The following is a 12,414-nucleotide window of genomic DNA, read 5'->3' as shown; positions in this document are numbered from 1 at the left end:
TGTAACATTCCTACATCTTTATTATATTTAACAACTTAATCATGAAGGAGTTTGTTTTTTTATTTATTTTTTCCTACACAAAATCTGTCTTGAGCTGGTAACTGACAGGTGCACAAGTTAGAGAGAGAGACATTTTTTGTAATACTTAAAACTACTGATTCAATTCATTTAGGCATTGTGTTGTTTGATAGAGAGCTGCTTGGTCTTGGTTTTAAGTATGAAGTTGATGATGGGATTAGCTAGTTCACTGTTTTACCACCGTAGATAATTCATAATCATTTAATTGAGTGAGAAGGAATATCTCACAGTCGAAGTTTTACCTCATCCTGGTAAAGTTTTAATCAACCACACTGATACAAGGTATCACAAGATACATGTTCCAGTTGTATAATGCTGTTAGTATAAAGATATTTGGCTCTGTGCATTGAAATGTTAAGATTCACTCAAACAGTTAAACAAATAAATCCCTTTAAAGGAATTGAATGAATATTTTCATTATACTGAACATCCTTGATATTAACTCCCAAACAAAATACTTAACATGCACCACCAGTCCACCACGCATCATACTGTAGGTAACAGGACCTGCTAAAATACAATAATGAGCATCAGCACAATGCCATCCAGTACTGAGCTGAGGGGACTGACAATTGTAAAGCTTAGATTGTTACACTTCTCCAATAGATGGCAGTAGAGGTTCATCTCATCATGGTTTTAGATCAGGATTGGCCAGTGAAAGATATGTATAATGTGGGATAATGAAGCTAACATTGGACACGCATATGAACAGTTTTTTCATCATTTTGTTTCTTCTGTTACTTTCTGTGCCACCTGATGTGTTCATTTTAAATGCAATTTATTGCCTTTGCTGTGCTCAATATTCTTATTCTGTCATTAACGCAATCAACTACTTCGTCATGACTGTTTTCCAGGCTTGTATTAACTGTCTGTACTTAGTGCCTTGAATATATTTGCATGGAAAAAATAACACCCAACTGTTTGTTTGAGCCCTCTAACAAACAAAAGGAAGCTCCTTTCCACATTGTGCTACAATAAAGCAGTGATTATCATCTCTCACTGCGTGGCTGAATCCATAATCATGAGTGGAGCAGAAGTTTGTTGTAATTCACATTCAATAATTTGGAATTACACTGCGCAAAGAAAATAGTGTGTCTTTGGAAAATGAACCAGCCACCATGTGAATGTCCTCTGATAGACACTATGTATAGTTTTCTTGATTAACACTGATAGGAATTTCACTGGTATGATCATATTCACTGCAAAAAAAAAATGCAAAAAACATGTCTGTCATCTTTATTTTAACATTTGCAGCTGTTTAGGTTTAGCTGTTTTACACGATTGTACAAAATCGAGTAGAGGCAATAAAGGACGCCAGAGAGTTTCGAGGTTGAAAGTTGACCCTGATGACCCTCCTGTGTCGTTCTTAAGTCCAGGTCTGCCAGTACGCTGGGCCAACTGTAAGCTCAAGTATAAAAAATACACCAAATCCCATGACTCTGCTGAGATTGGCTCTCTGAAGGGACTTTTCGTTGAATCCCATGAGAAAAAAAGAGGAGAGAGTGAGACTGTCACCATAGAGATACATCCAACGCTTGGTCACCATAGAGATGCTGCCAATTAATTTAATTAATTTGCCATCAGAAAAACCTTTATATTTATCTCTCTGCCACCTACACAGAACACCCCTTGCTGATCTGAGTTCTGCAGTGAATAATTTGTGCTCTTGTCTGGGAAGGTGGAGCCCTGCGGCTCCATTAGTTATGGGCTCCCTCCACATTTCCACAGTGTCTTCCATGTACCTGTGTTGCCTTGTATGCCTGTCATCTCTTCCATGTCCCAGAAGTGTCACCAGCAGAGTCTATGTGCTCTTAATGCCCTGGAAGCCGCAGAAGTTCCAGCGTTTCTCTAAACTGGCTCCGACACCAGACAGCTCCTGTCTGAAGGTGCACGGCAGCCGAGAAAGAAGAGCCTCCACCTCGCTGGGGTTAATCTGCAGGCACACACATAACACAGGCATGCACACATATCTTCACACCTCCACTATTCACATCTCTGCTCTTCATTTTCATTATGCTCACACTCAGTTCTCACACCTTCACTTAAGCCCAATGAATAGGGCAAGCATCAAGACAATATGAGCTACATGAGAGGATTTACGCTGGCTCACACCACCCGGTGGGCTGAGGAAATTCAGAAAGGCTAAGGTGACAGTGGAGACAGAAATTCACTGTACGAGCTGCTGTAGACAACCCGCAGCTTCTTGCATTAATGACAACATTCAAGCCCGTTGCTGATGTCAGGATGCATTAAGGCCCATCATGGAGATAGGACTAGTGTATCATTACAGACAATGGTGCTGCGTGAGTGTGGAGCCAGTAGATAAGCAGAGAGGATTGGGCTTGTTGTCGCGGAGTCCAGCCAGTGGTATTGACAAAACTCCGTGGGCTGCTTGATGTGTAGAGTCAGTGTTGAAACAACAGATACAAAAGGCAAACAGCCGCAGCAGACCTTAACAAAAACTCAGACACGCACACAGTCATGTATAAAGCATGCCAAACACATACACCTACATGTCACACACATGTTTAAAGCAACAGTTTAACAGAGTTTGATAAGAAAATGGATTTTACCCATGCCTGTACAGTAAATATGAAGCTTGAGCCAGGAGATGCTTAGCATAGCTTAGTTTAAGGACTGGAAACTGAGGTATCCAGCTAGGCCAGCTCTGTCCAAAAGCAAAAACAATCTGCCTTCTAGCATCTTTAAAGTTTACTAATTAACAGATTATATCTCATTTGCTGAATCTGTACAAAGACGTTAGAGTAAAAATGACAAGTTGTATCTTCATCCAGAAATGAGAGTGGTATTTATGAGGGACCAAAAATGACATATCTATAAATGAATGAATAAATAAATAAATGCAGAAATAAATAAAAATGTAAAGGCTATTTCTGTATGTGTGTATATATATATATATATATATATATAAAATATTTAACTTATTAGCATTACCACAACAGACAGTTACTGCTCTCTGATGTACTGACTTCAAACCAGCGTTAACAACCGCAGCCTGCAACACTTCATTAGTAAATATGTAAATATTAACTGCTAACACTATATCTGGCTTTACATGAAATGTATCCGAGCCTTTGACCATTTTGCGTGTTCAGCCATCCTAGCAAACAACCAACAGACCAAATAAGACATGAAGCGAACAAGGGCGTGAGGTAGGCTTGTACGACGAGAGGAAAATCTGCGATAACATTGTTATATATTGAGATGATCACTTGCCATAAATAAAAAAATATTGAAGTGCGCATATTGGCTGCCTGGTTGTTTTGAAATTCAATATAGGGTTTATATTAAACATTCTAAATACAACTAAATGTTGTTGTTTAACAGCAAAGTCAATATAAAGTCGATATCTGACACCACAGTACTGAGTTATGTTTACAAAGACTGAAGATATCAGTCTGTTTCAGTCTTTCCTCCTGTCTTCCTCCTCCTCTCTCTGACCTTACTGCCAGCAGGTAACCTTACCTGGTAGAGAAGAGCAGCCGGTCCATCTCACCCAGCAGCTGAGTTTATAGCAGTGTGCCACAATTTAAGCTACAGTCCAAACTAAGCTAAACAGTTAGACTAAAGTTACAGACACACAGATTTCAATTTAGCTTGTTTTTAACATTTAGCTAATTGCCAAGCTAACATTAGCTGTGCTTGTATAACACACAGAGGATGAGCGACTGGACAGAGCAGATTAAAATAACGTGAGCCGCTGCAGCCCTTTACTTTTCCCGCGATTGAATACTGACTACGGCCGTCTGGCTGTATTTTAGCTGTGAAGGTAATAATGACGCTGTGTGTGATGTGTGTGCAAAGACAGTGAAATACTTTGGCAACACTGCCAACTTCGCTAAACATCTGAGATTAAAGTCTGTCACAATAATATGATCTGAGCAGGATATTTTCATTATAATTCAAGAATATGACATTAGTTTGATGTCTTGTCATTATGCAGCTATTATTTTGAATTGGTAAGGCTACAGGCTACTCCTTATTTCTCTCAGAAACGGGAGGGGGGAGGTCACATTAAACTAGAAATAAAATATGTAAGAAGTATTGGTATCGGCAATACCAGCCTGGGTATTACTTGGTATTGGATCGGATAGGAATTAAGTGGTATCGCACATCACTAGTGTGTGTGTGTGTGTGCAGGAGCCCACACAGAGCGGGCAGAGGCTGCAGCCTGAACAGTACGCTGCAGCTCCGGGCCAGTTTAGGCCGCATTTTGGTGCCAGCACTAATAACAATGGCTTTCTTATTCATCACGTTTCAAGTTCAATCAGTTTTAAATGACAGTCTCAAACATAAGGTCTGCACAAGCTAGACTGGAAAACTTTAGCTGTATTTAATGTTATGCTCCGGAATTTTCGGGTTTTGAGAAACTTGGAACCTGATCCTATAGAACCGGGTCTTGATCCCTATCACTAGCTAGCAAAGCTAAAGGCATTAAGTTAGGTTAAGGTCCTCCTGCTGTGTTGCATTAAATGCATATTTCTCTCAAAAACGGAGAGATTGTTTAGCAGGTTGGATTAAGTTAAGGCTTTTTACGTGTAAAGGTTTTATTGCACTTATAGTAATGAGCATTTACCAACTGGACTTCACCTGACTTTTGCCTGTAAGGGCATTGCTCATGTATTTAATGGCACATTGGAGCTAACGTTAGCCATCAACTCTGTCACGTTCGCCCTTCGGAATTCTGTGTTTTAAGACATACAGCCAGCTGCAGTGTAGGTGGACATCAATATTAAGTTGTTCTACAATGCGGCTTCTATTGAAATGCAAAACAGTGATTTAATAAGTCATTTAGAGACACCTACCACAGACTTTCGACAAGGAAAATAGCGCTGTAAAAATTCCTGTTGGTTGAAGGTTGAAATCCCAGAGAAGGAGTTGGACGGGGAAGTCTTTTAAATACAAAAAACTACACCAACAGCGGAAGAATCTTACTCTAGCTATTGTTGTAATAACCATGGAAGAATGTACTTTGACACTGAATATGTTTTACTAAAGGAATCTACTGTGTAGCTGGCTTGTGTCATGTAGATGAATCACTTGCTTCTGTCTGGTTTGCGATGCGGCCCCCAGCTAACCAATCCTGCTTCAGACTGATGTTGGCACCACCCACTCTATTAGCATACAGGCGCAGGGAAAAATAAATGTAGAAATGTGGAAATGCAGGCATAAATAAATGTGGAAATACAGAAATAAATAAACGTAGAAATAAATAAATAAATATAGAAATACAGAAATAAATACAGAAATCTTTTTTTATTACAAAAATATATTAAATTTTAATTTATTTCTGCATTTAATTATTTATTTCTGCATTTTTTTTATTTATTTATAGATATGTCATTTTTGGTTCCTCATAGGGTATCGGTCTTCTCATTTAAGTCTTGGCAATAAGCCTATTTCCAAAATGAACAAAGGCCAGAATGTTCTGCACCTTGTATACCTGTCTAAGAATGAGTCACAATGTTTCTTAGTATATACAATATATATTAATGGTATAACTCTTCCAGTGCTACATTACTGCAGCAAGGTGAGAAATAAAGCCACTGAAACAAGTTTTTCACCTGCTGTCAAGTCATGTTAAACTACCTGGTAAGTTTAGAAAATATGTGTCTGTTACTTGATTTCAGCTATCGTTGTAGTTTACTATGAACAAGGCAGTATAGCACAGTCCTGATCAATCCGAACTACATTCAGAATACAAACATTTTAAATGTTGTAGTCTTGCTATCTTGCTGACAGACCTAAAAAAGCATGGATTCATATGTTTAACAAATTGGCATCTGTTTATTGTAATTAAATCACAGCAATATGTTTACTTTGGTTTCATGTTGCTGTAGTAATCGCAGGTTGGGTTTATTTGCATCTTGGCAGTAGTCCAGCGATTTTCAGAGATTAAATTTGCGTTTTATCTGAATGCACAGTTATACAGACTGATTGTCAGCCTATAGCAGTAGCAATTCCTGTATTTTACATCACATCAATCTGTTTGTATCAGACCTATCAGATCGAACAGAATGAAACTGACTGTCTATAATATTACAGTTCGAATGCCTGGTGAGAAACCAATGGCCTTTACTGTAAAATCATGATAAACTAAAATCATCACTTTAAAACCATTTTATCAACTGGATGTTTTCGTCATGGAGGTGCCAGTCAGATCTGTAGAAAGAATGAGTGGCAAGAGGTAATGAGAGCATATTTAGAAATATCAGGATCAAACGGTCTTGGAGGCATGGTGACAACAAGCTCAGCTCAGTTATAAACCAGGAATGAGCTCAAACGTGAAGAGAAATCAGGCTGACTAACAGCCTAAACTGGCAGCAGCAGCAGCAGACGGACGCAGAACATGAATTTATTTATCAATAAGTAGTGCAAGTGGGGACGTGATAAAATTAGAAAGCAATAGAAACAGGCCCTAACAGAGCAACAGGTTCTAATGGAGTAAGAAAAAACTTTCTATATACAAGGTCGGAGCAGCTGAGGCCTTAAAAGTCGAGACAAACAAGATTTTGACCACAGGGAAGGTCGGCAGTGCTTCGTCCTGCATCGGTAGTAAATACCTGTTGGAATGAACCTGCCGCCCTGCTCCAACGGCAACTGTGGATTTGCTCTGCTGCCCAGATCAATTGATGTGGTAGCATCGGGCAACTCCCAGTGTGTGAAACTACTAGAAGTGTAATGCAAAGCTACTATCTATACCTGTTTATGTCTTATCTGTATCTTTCTGCTGCCATTTGTACTCCCCAGACATACAGTATCTATACGTTTAACCATGGAAAGTAATTAATGAAATATTAAAAGATTTTTAATGATTTGTATTTGAACCTCAGCTTCAAAGTAAAAAAACAAAGTCTAGTATGGTCTAAATAAAAACTGCAGCTATTAATGTTTTGGGTGGAAATCAACAGTGGAAAAAGACCTGAGTTGAGTGAAAAAATACATTCAATCAGAACCAGACACACCGCGACAACCAAAGGACATTCAACAAATCTTAAGATACACAAATGAACAGCATCACATTAAGACCCCTTAAAAGAACAATTTGTGCATAGGTTTAAAGGAATTAGTTATTTTAAAAGCAGTGACTGACGATTTATAGCTTTTGGTTCCAAGTTTTTTTCCCGGTGTTAAAATTCACCAATGGAAATCAGATTTGTCAGCTGCAAGTCAGCCAGTGTATTCCCGGTAGAGGGAGCAGCGTAGCTAAAAACCCTCTTACCGAGTTCTGTACAGACTCCAGGTATGCCAAGATTTTCTTTCTAAACTGGCAAGATGGAAATAAAAAAAAAGGGATACCTTTGCCTTTCATGTGCACTTTTGAGACGGTCCCTAACTTCAGCACCTCAGTTTCCTGTCTACTGTCAAGTCACGCACTGTGTCAGGCTTCAATATCAGATCATGAGGTAGAAAATAACAACTGTGGAAGATCAGTCAAGCTTTACTCCGGACTGCACAACTAATCTGGAGAAAACTGATAGTAATTGAGGATGAGCCGGGATACAGAGTATTTGCCCTAAATCTACGAACACCTCGAGGTTTTAAGCCTATAGCCTGTATGTTTACATACTTTATACAGTATACACCTGGTAAGACGGGTGCATATGAGAGTGAAGTTGTGCAGCTTTAAATGTACTGCATGTGTGTTGTTCAACAACCTTTGCTGAGATAAATGAAGGCTAAAAACGTCTCAGTGTAACTGATGGCTCTTGCCTGCACTTCAGGTTTGTTTGCGTGCCAGAAGTAGAAAATGGCACAGCAGGACCCTGGCATACAGCAGGCCCATATGTCTGCACTGCAGGAAAATTTAATGTATGTCACTATGTCTAGGATATATGTGTGTGTGTGTGCGTGTGTGTGTGTGCGTGTATGCGCGTGTGTGCCTGTTACCTTGGTGTCCAAACGCTGCAGGTAGGAACAGATGTACTCGATGCTGGCTCCAAACGGGTGCACGTGCAGGAAGGTTGAAATGATCCCTGGGGTTGAACAAATAGGCCACGCAGACATGTTAAGTCATTAAACTGTCAAAAGGAAAAGACACACCTTGTCCCACAGCTCCAGAGCTCCAGCCTTTGAGCTTCTGTTGCCTGTCAAACATGACTTTCAACCACAGCAGAATTTTCAAGAAATCAGTTTGCATAGTTCATCCTCCTCTTTCTTGACTGAAAAACAAGCGAGGATGTATCGAGTGGCTCTTCTAAAGGCTCCCAACACTGTTAAGAGCCTCTTGTATATTGTGGCTCTAGATTAGAGGGAGTGTTTAATGGCGTTATCTCTCTTCAAAGTTATGTGGTACTGAAACTCTCCACAAGCTCAACAAACCCATCTGCTCAAAAGTCTGACTGGCTAAGCATGCAATGAAGAGCACAGAACAACAAGAGGAACTTAAAGGATAGTCCCAGATTTGTGTCTTATTTTGGTCGTTTTGGACGACATCGTGTTTGCCAAAGTCATTGATGAGATCTGGGAACAAATTAGGTTTGTTTTGGTTTACGTGAAATGTCTCTATGTTTACCTTCCCAACACACACAAATAAATGAAGGTAGACTTCTTAGCAACACTCATGTTAAAATATGGCGATGATGGAGTGGTTATCTTGCATACTGATGACCTACTTTAAATCATATGCTGTTGTCTGGGCCAAGTTCAAGGTATGTGCTTGAAAAAGGGCTTATAATATCTTATAAATTATATAATTATTAATCAGCTTTTAATGCCATATATCGTCAATTTTGCAGTATTGCCACATTTCAACATTGAACTTGCAGGGCCGTAGCTGCTCTTTAAGGACACCGTGGTCATGGCCTCCACAATATTTCTGCTAATTTTAACGGTTTGATGACATGAGGATGAGTTAACATGAAACAATTACACACATATTAGATGTGTAAAGCTAATTTTATAATTCCTTTAGACTTAACATTTGAAAAAGTTTGTGTTTTCAGGCAAATAAATACATAAATAAATAGGATAAAAGAGGGATATTTCCACCAAATTACATGTAGAGAAGGCTTTAAAGGATTATTTAGACCATAATATACAAAAATAAAATCTAACTGTAAATCTAACTAAATGAATAATATATATTTATTTTATATTTTTTTCTAAAATTTATAAGAACATTTTATAGTATAGTATAGTTGGTTGGTGGCCAGGAAAATATTTCTTGGGGTTGGGATTCAGCTGGGGAAATGTGGATTCTTGACCTCAGTATTTATAAAATATAAGCTTTGACCCTGTTACCTTGGCGAGTAAAATAAAAAATATTACTGATGACAGAAATTATGGCCAAACCTACAATAATAAGCTGACCCAAGTTGTAATAAACCAGAACTATACAAAAAGATGATTTCAATGGTGTTTTCTTCATCTTGTATACCTTTGCTTCTAATTTTTCTTGAAGGGAGCAGTTGATATGTTATGCAACTGTGTCCATCCACATTCACTGGGTGGAGGGAGAGAAAAGGCAAAGAGATTCAACCCCTTGTTTTCTGATGAAACATTTTCCTTCAGGAGCCAAGCGTCCCTCTTTTCCTGCCGTGATCACTTCAACTCAACATCAAACAAGGTGCCAAGAGGAGTGATTCTGAAATAAGGAGGTGTCAGGATTGTTAACTGTGGTCCATTTTTGCCTCAGCAAACAGCCAGAGTGGGCATCAACAGAGGACAAGCACCATTGACTACCTAACTATCTTTAAGCCAATCACATAGTCACTCTGCTATGAGACAGTAGATGCAGGTATTTCTGGCACTGGGAGAACCGTAGAACTGGACCCAAGTGCAGAAAGCGCACAATTTGCATTTCCCTTTTACTCCCTAACAAGCAAGTTTTATCTTTCATGCTTTGAACCAACGGATGTCCTCGACAATTAACGTGAAAATGCAGCATGCTGCAAAACAAGCAGCAAAATAGGACAAGGCTTTGTTTACTTATATAAATAATGTTGTTTATTATACAGACAGGAGATAGATGCTGGTCATATTTTCCATTTTCATAAAGTCGCACTGTGTTACGTAATCTAATGAGTAAACTGGGCTCTTTCTCTCTTCATATTTTCTTCCTCTCTCGCTCTAATGGCTATGTAATTATGCATAGTTATTACCTCAAAGCGACTGAAGGAAATCAGAAAAATCCTACGGTCTTAGAGGTGTGGTTATGTTATACAAGGGACGATGTAATGTAATCTAATTCAACAGCTATGTAGTAAGCTCTCCCTTTGTGAAATATAATGTTACATTTCTGTTGAGACCATACTTTTTGAGGCCTTAATTACTGACGTTGTGGTGTGGATTTCTGTATATTGGAAGGTGTCCCTATAGGCTATACTATTTGGTACTCCTAAAATTGTATAAAACTTTAGGGTAATGCTAAAATTTGGGTGAATTTTCAACCTGAATTTGAATAACATGTAAAAGAGCAATGCCTAAAATCAGAACATCATCAACATATGTGACACAATAAATTCTAAAAGCATAAAGAAGATTCAACATGACATGATAAAATACCGTAGAGCATTCTTGTAGGTTTTTAGAGTTAACAAGATAAATCTACAGACATGCTAGCAGCTTTGCGAGGCTATACTGTTACAAGCTAACTTCTGCATACTAACATGACAATGCTAAAATGATGATGATCAGATAGTTTAGAGTGTTAACTAACTTAGTTTACCATGTTAGCATGCTAACATTTGCTTATCAATGTACAGCTGGGGGCTGATGGAAATCCTACTAGTTTTACAGATATTTGGTGTTAAACTAAATTATTAAGAAAAGTGAAAAACGTGATGGTAGCACTTAGAGGAAAATTTAAGGAATCACCAAAGTTATTGGGATTAATTTTCTGGGCACCATGGATATCTGTACCAAACGTCATAGCAATCCATCAGATAGTTGTTGAGATATTTCAATCCAGACCAAAGTGGTGGCCGGCTGACTATAGAGGCAAGGCGCTACCATGGCTGAGACTGTTGATTGCACTTGGAATAAATTACTATAAAATGATACAAAATGTCATTGTCAAAAGCACCCTACAGTGCATGCCACAGATAAGTCTCAAACTGAATGAATAAAAGATGAAAACTGTCTGTCAGGTTGTTCATAGCTTTACTAACATTACTCACTCAGCTTGATTTTGCAGGCTCTCAACCCCAAATGACCCAACTATGATATTCATACAGTCTTGTCTACCTTGACAAACGTCTGTACATGCAACTTTCATGTAATAAATACTTTGTTTTTTATGCTTCATTGTTATTACATATTGTGGAGGTATGGTAGTGATGCCATGGAGATACAGTAAGACAGCATACCGATTAGCAGTGCATCCCTCTCAGAGTGAACGGGACTGGGGGGATTCTTTTCTGGAAGACCTCCCTTCTCTTGACTGCAGGACACAACTGATGATGCTGTTATATCCTGAGGAAAGACACACAAAAAGCTCTTTGCGTCAAACCGAAGAGATCACAAAACACTATCGAAAGAACCAGCAGACACAGTATCAGCTCAATTAAACAATGATGCTACTGAAACATCTAAATAGGGCTCTGGGTAGTAACACTTTCCCATTTGATTGTGTACACCAATTTACTTGGCAATGCAAATACACAAACACATATTAATGAGTATGCAAAGTGTTTTCACTATAATCAAATGCAAAAATAGAAACTAAACATAAAATGATCTACATAAAAAGAAGGACAAGACAATGAGTAAAATATGAAAGAGCGAAAGAATTAAGCCAGCAGCTAGAGTTCTGACAAAGGGGCAAACCAAAATGAGAGAGAAAGTGTCAACGATGCTAATGATCAAGCTGTTGTTTACTGTGAGCCTGTGACAGCCTGATTCGCAGAAGGGAGGACAGAAGAGGAAATGTGGACGTGTGTGAGTGTGGCAGAAAGAGGCTTTATGTGTGTCTTGCATGAGTGAAGTTTCTACAAACATGTGGTGCATGGCGGCCTCCTCCCCACAGTCTCACCTAGTCTAACCAGGACCCAGAGGCATTGTCTTCAAGTTCTTGTCTAATGTGAGAGATTTGAGTGTGCACATTTATTATACATGTGTCTTTGTAACCCAGTTGTGTCTGGGTGATTTATTCTGTGACAAGTACAGTCCCTGTGAACATTGGCCTGTAATGACATGTCATGTCAGTGGAAGAATTAAGGGAGGAGGGGAGGAGAAATAAGTACCAAAAAATGGGGAAGACAAACATTTAGAATGTAGAAGTGAGGGCTCAGGTTTCCCCCCCACTTACACTGACTTGATTAGCACTCTGTTCGCTCCCTCTGACATCTTGCTTTACCGTCTCCAGCTAGAGTC

General features: G+C 38.9%; 1 long non-coding RNA gene across 3 annotated transcripts; it reads right to left on the bottom strand.

Moving 5' to 3' along the window:
* Positions 1-1,299: 1,299 nt before the first annotated feature.
* Positions 1,300-12,414, bottom strand: LOC123958362. Of its 3 annotated transcripts, XR_006822042.1 has the most exons (5): positions 12,350-12,414; positions 11,409-11,514; positions 7,990-8,075; positions 1,821-2,011; positions 1,300-1,543 (listed from the first exon to the last, which is right to left on the bottom strand). It is a non-coding gene; the product is annotated as an uncharacterized LOC123958362 (long non-coding RNA). The 3 variants fall into 3 exon arrangements; XR_006822041.1 differs by having other exon boundaries at positions 1,300-2,011; XR_006822043.1 differs by having other exon boundaries at positions 1,300-2,011; positions 12,356-12,394.

Source organism: Micropterus dolomieu, linkage group LG19 (genome assembly GCF_021292245.1).
Source record: "Micropterus dolomieu isolate WLL.071019.BEF.003 ecotype Adirondacks linkage group LG19, ASM2129224v1, whole genome shotgun sequence".
Lineage (NCBI taxonomy): Eukaryota > Metazoa > Chordata > Actinopteri > Centrarchiformes > Centrarchidae > Micropterus > Micropterus dolomieu.
The sequence above is the reverse complement of the archived record's forward strand: the minus strand, read 5'-3'. Positions and strand labels throughout refer to the sequence as shown.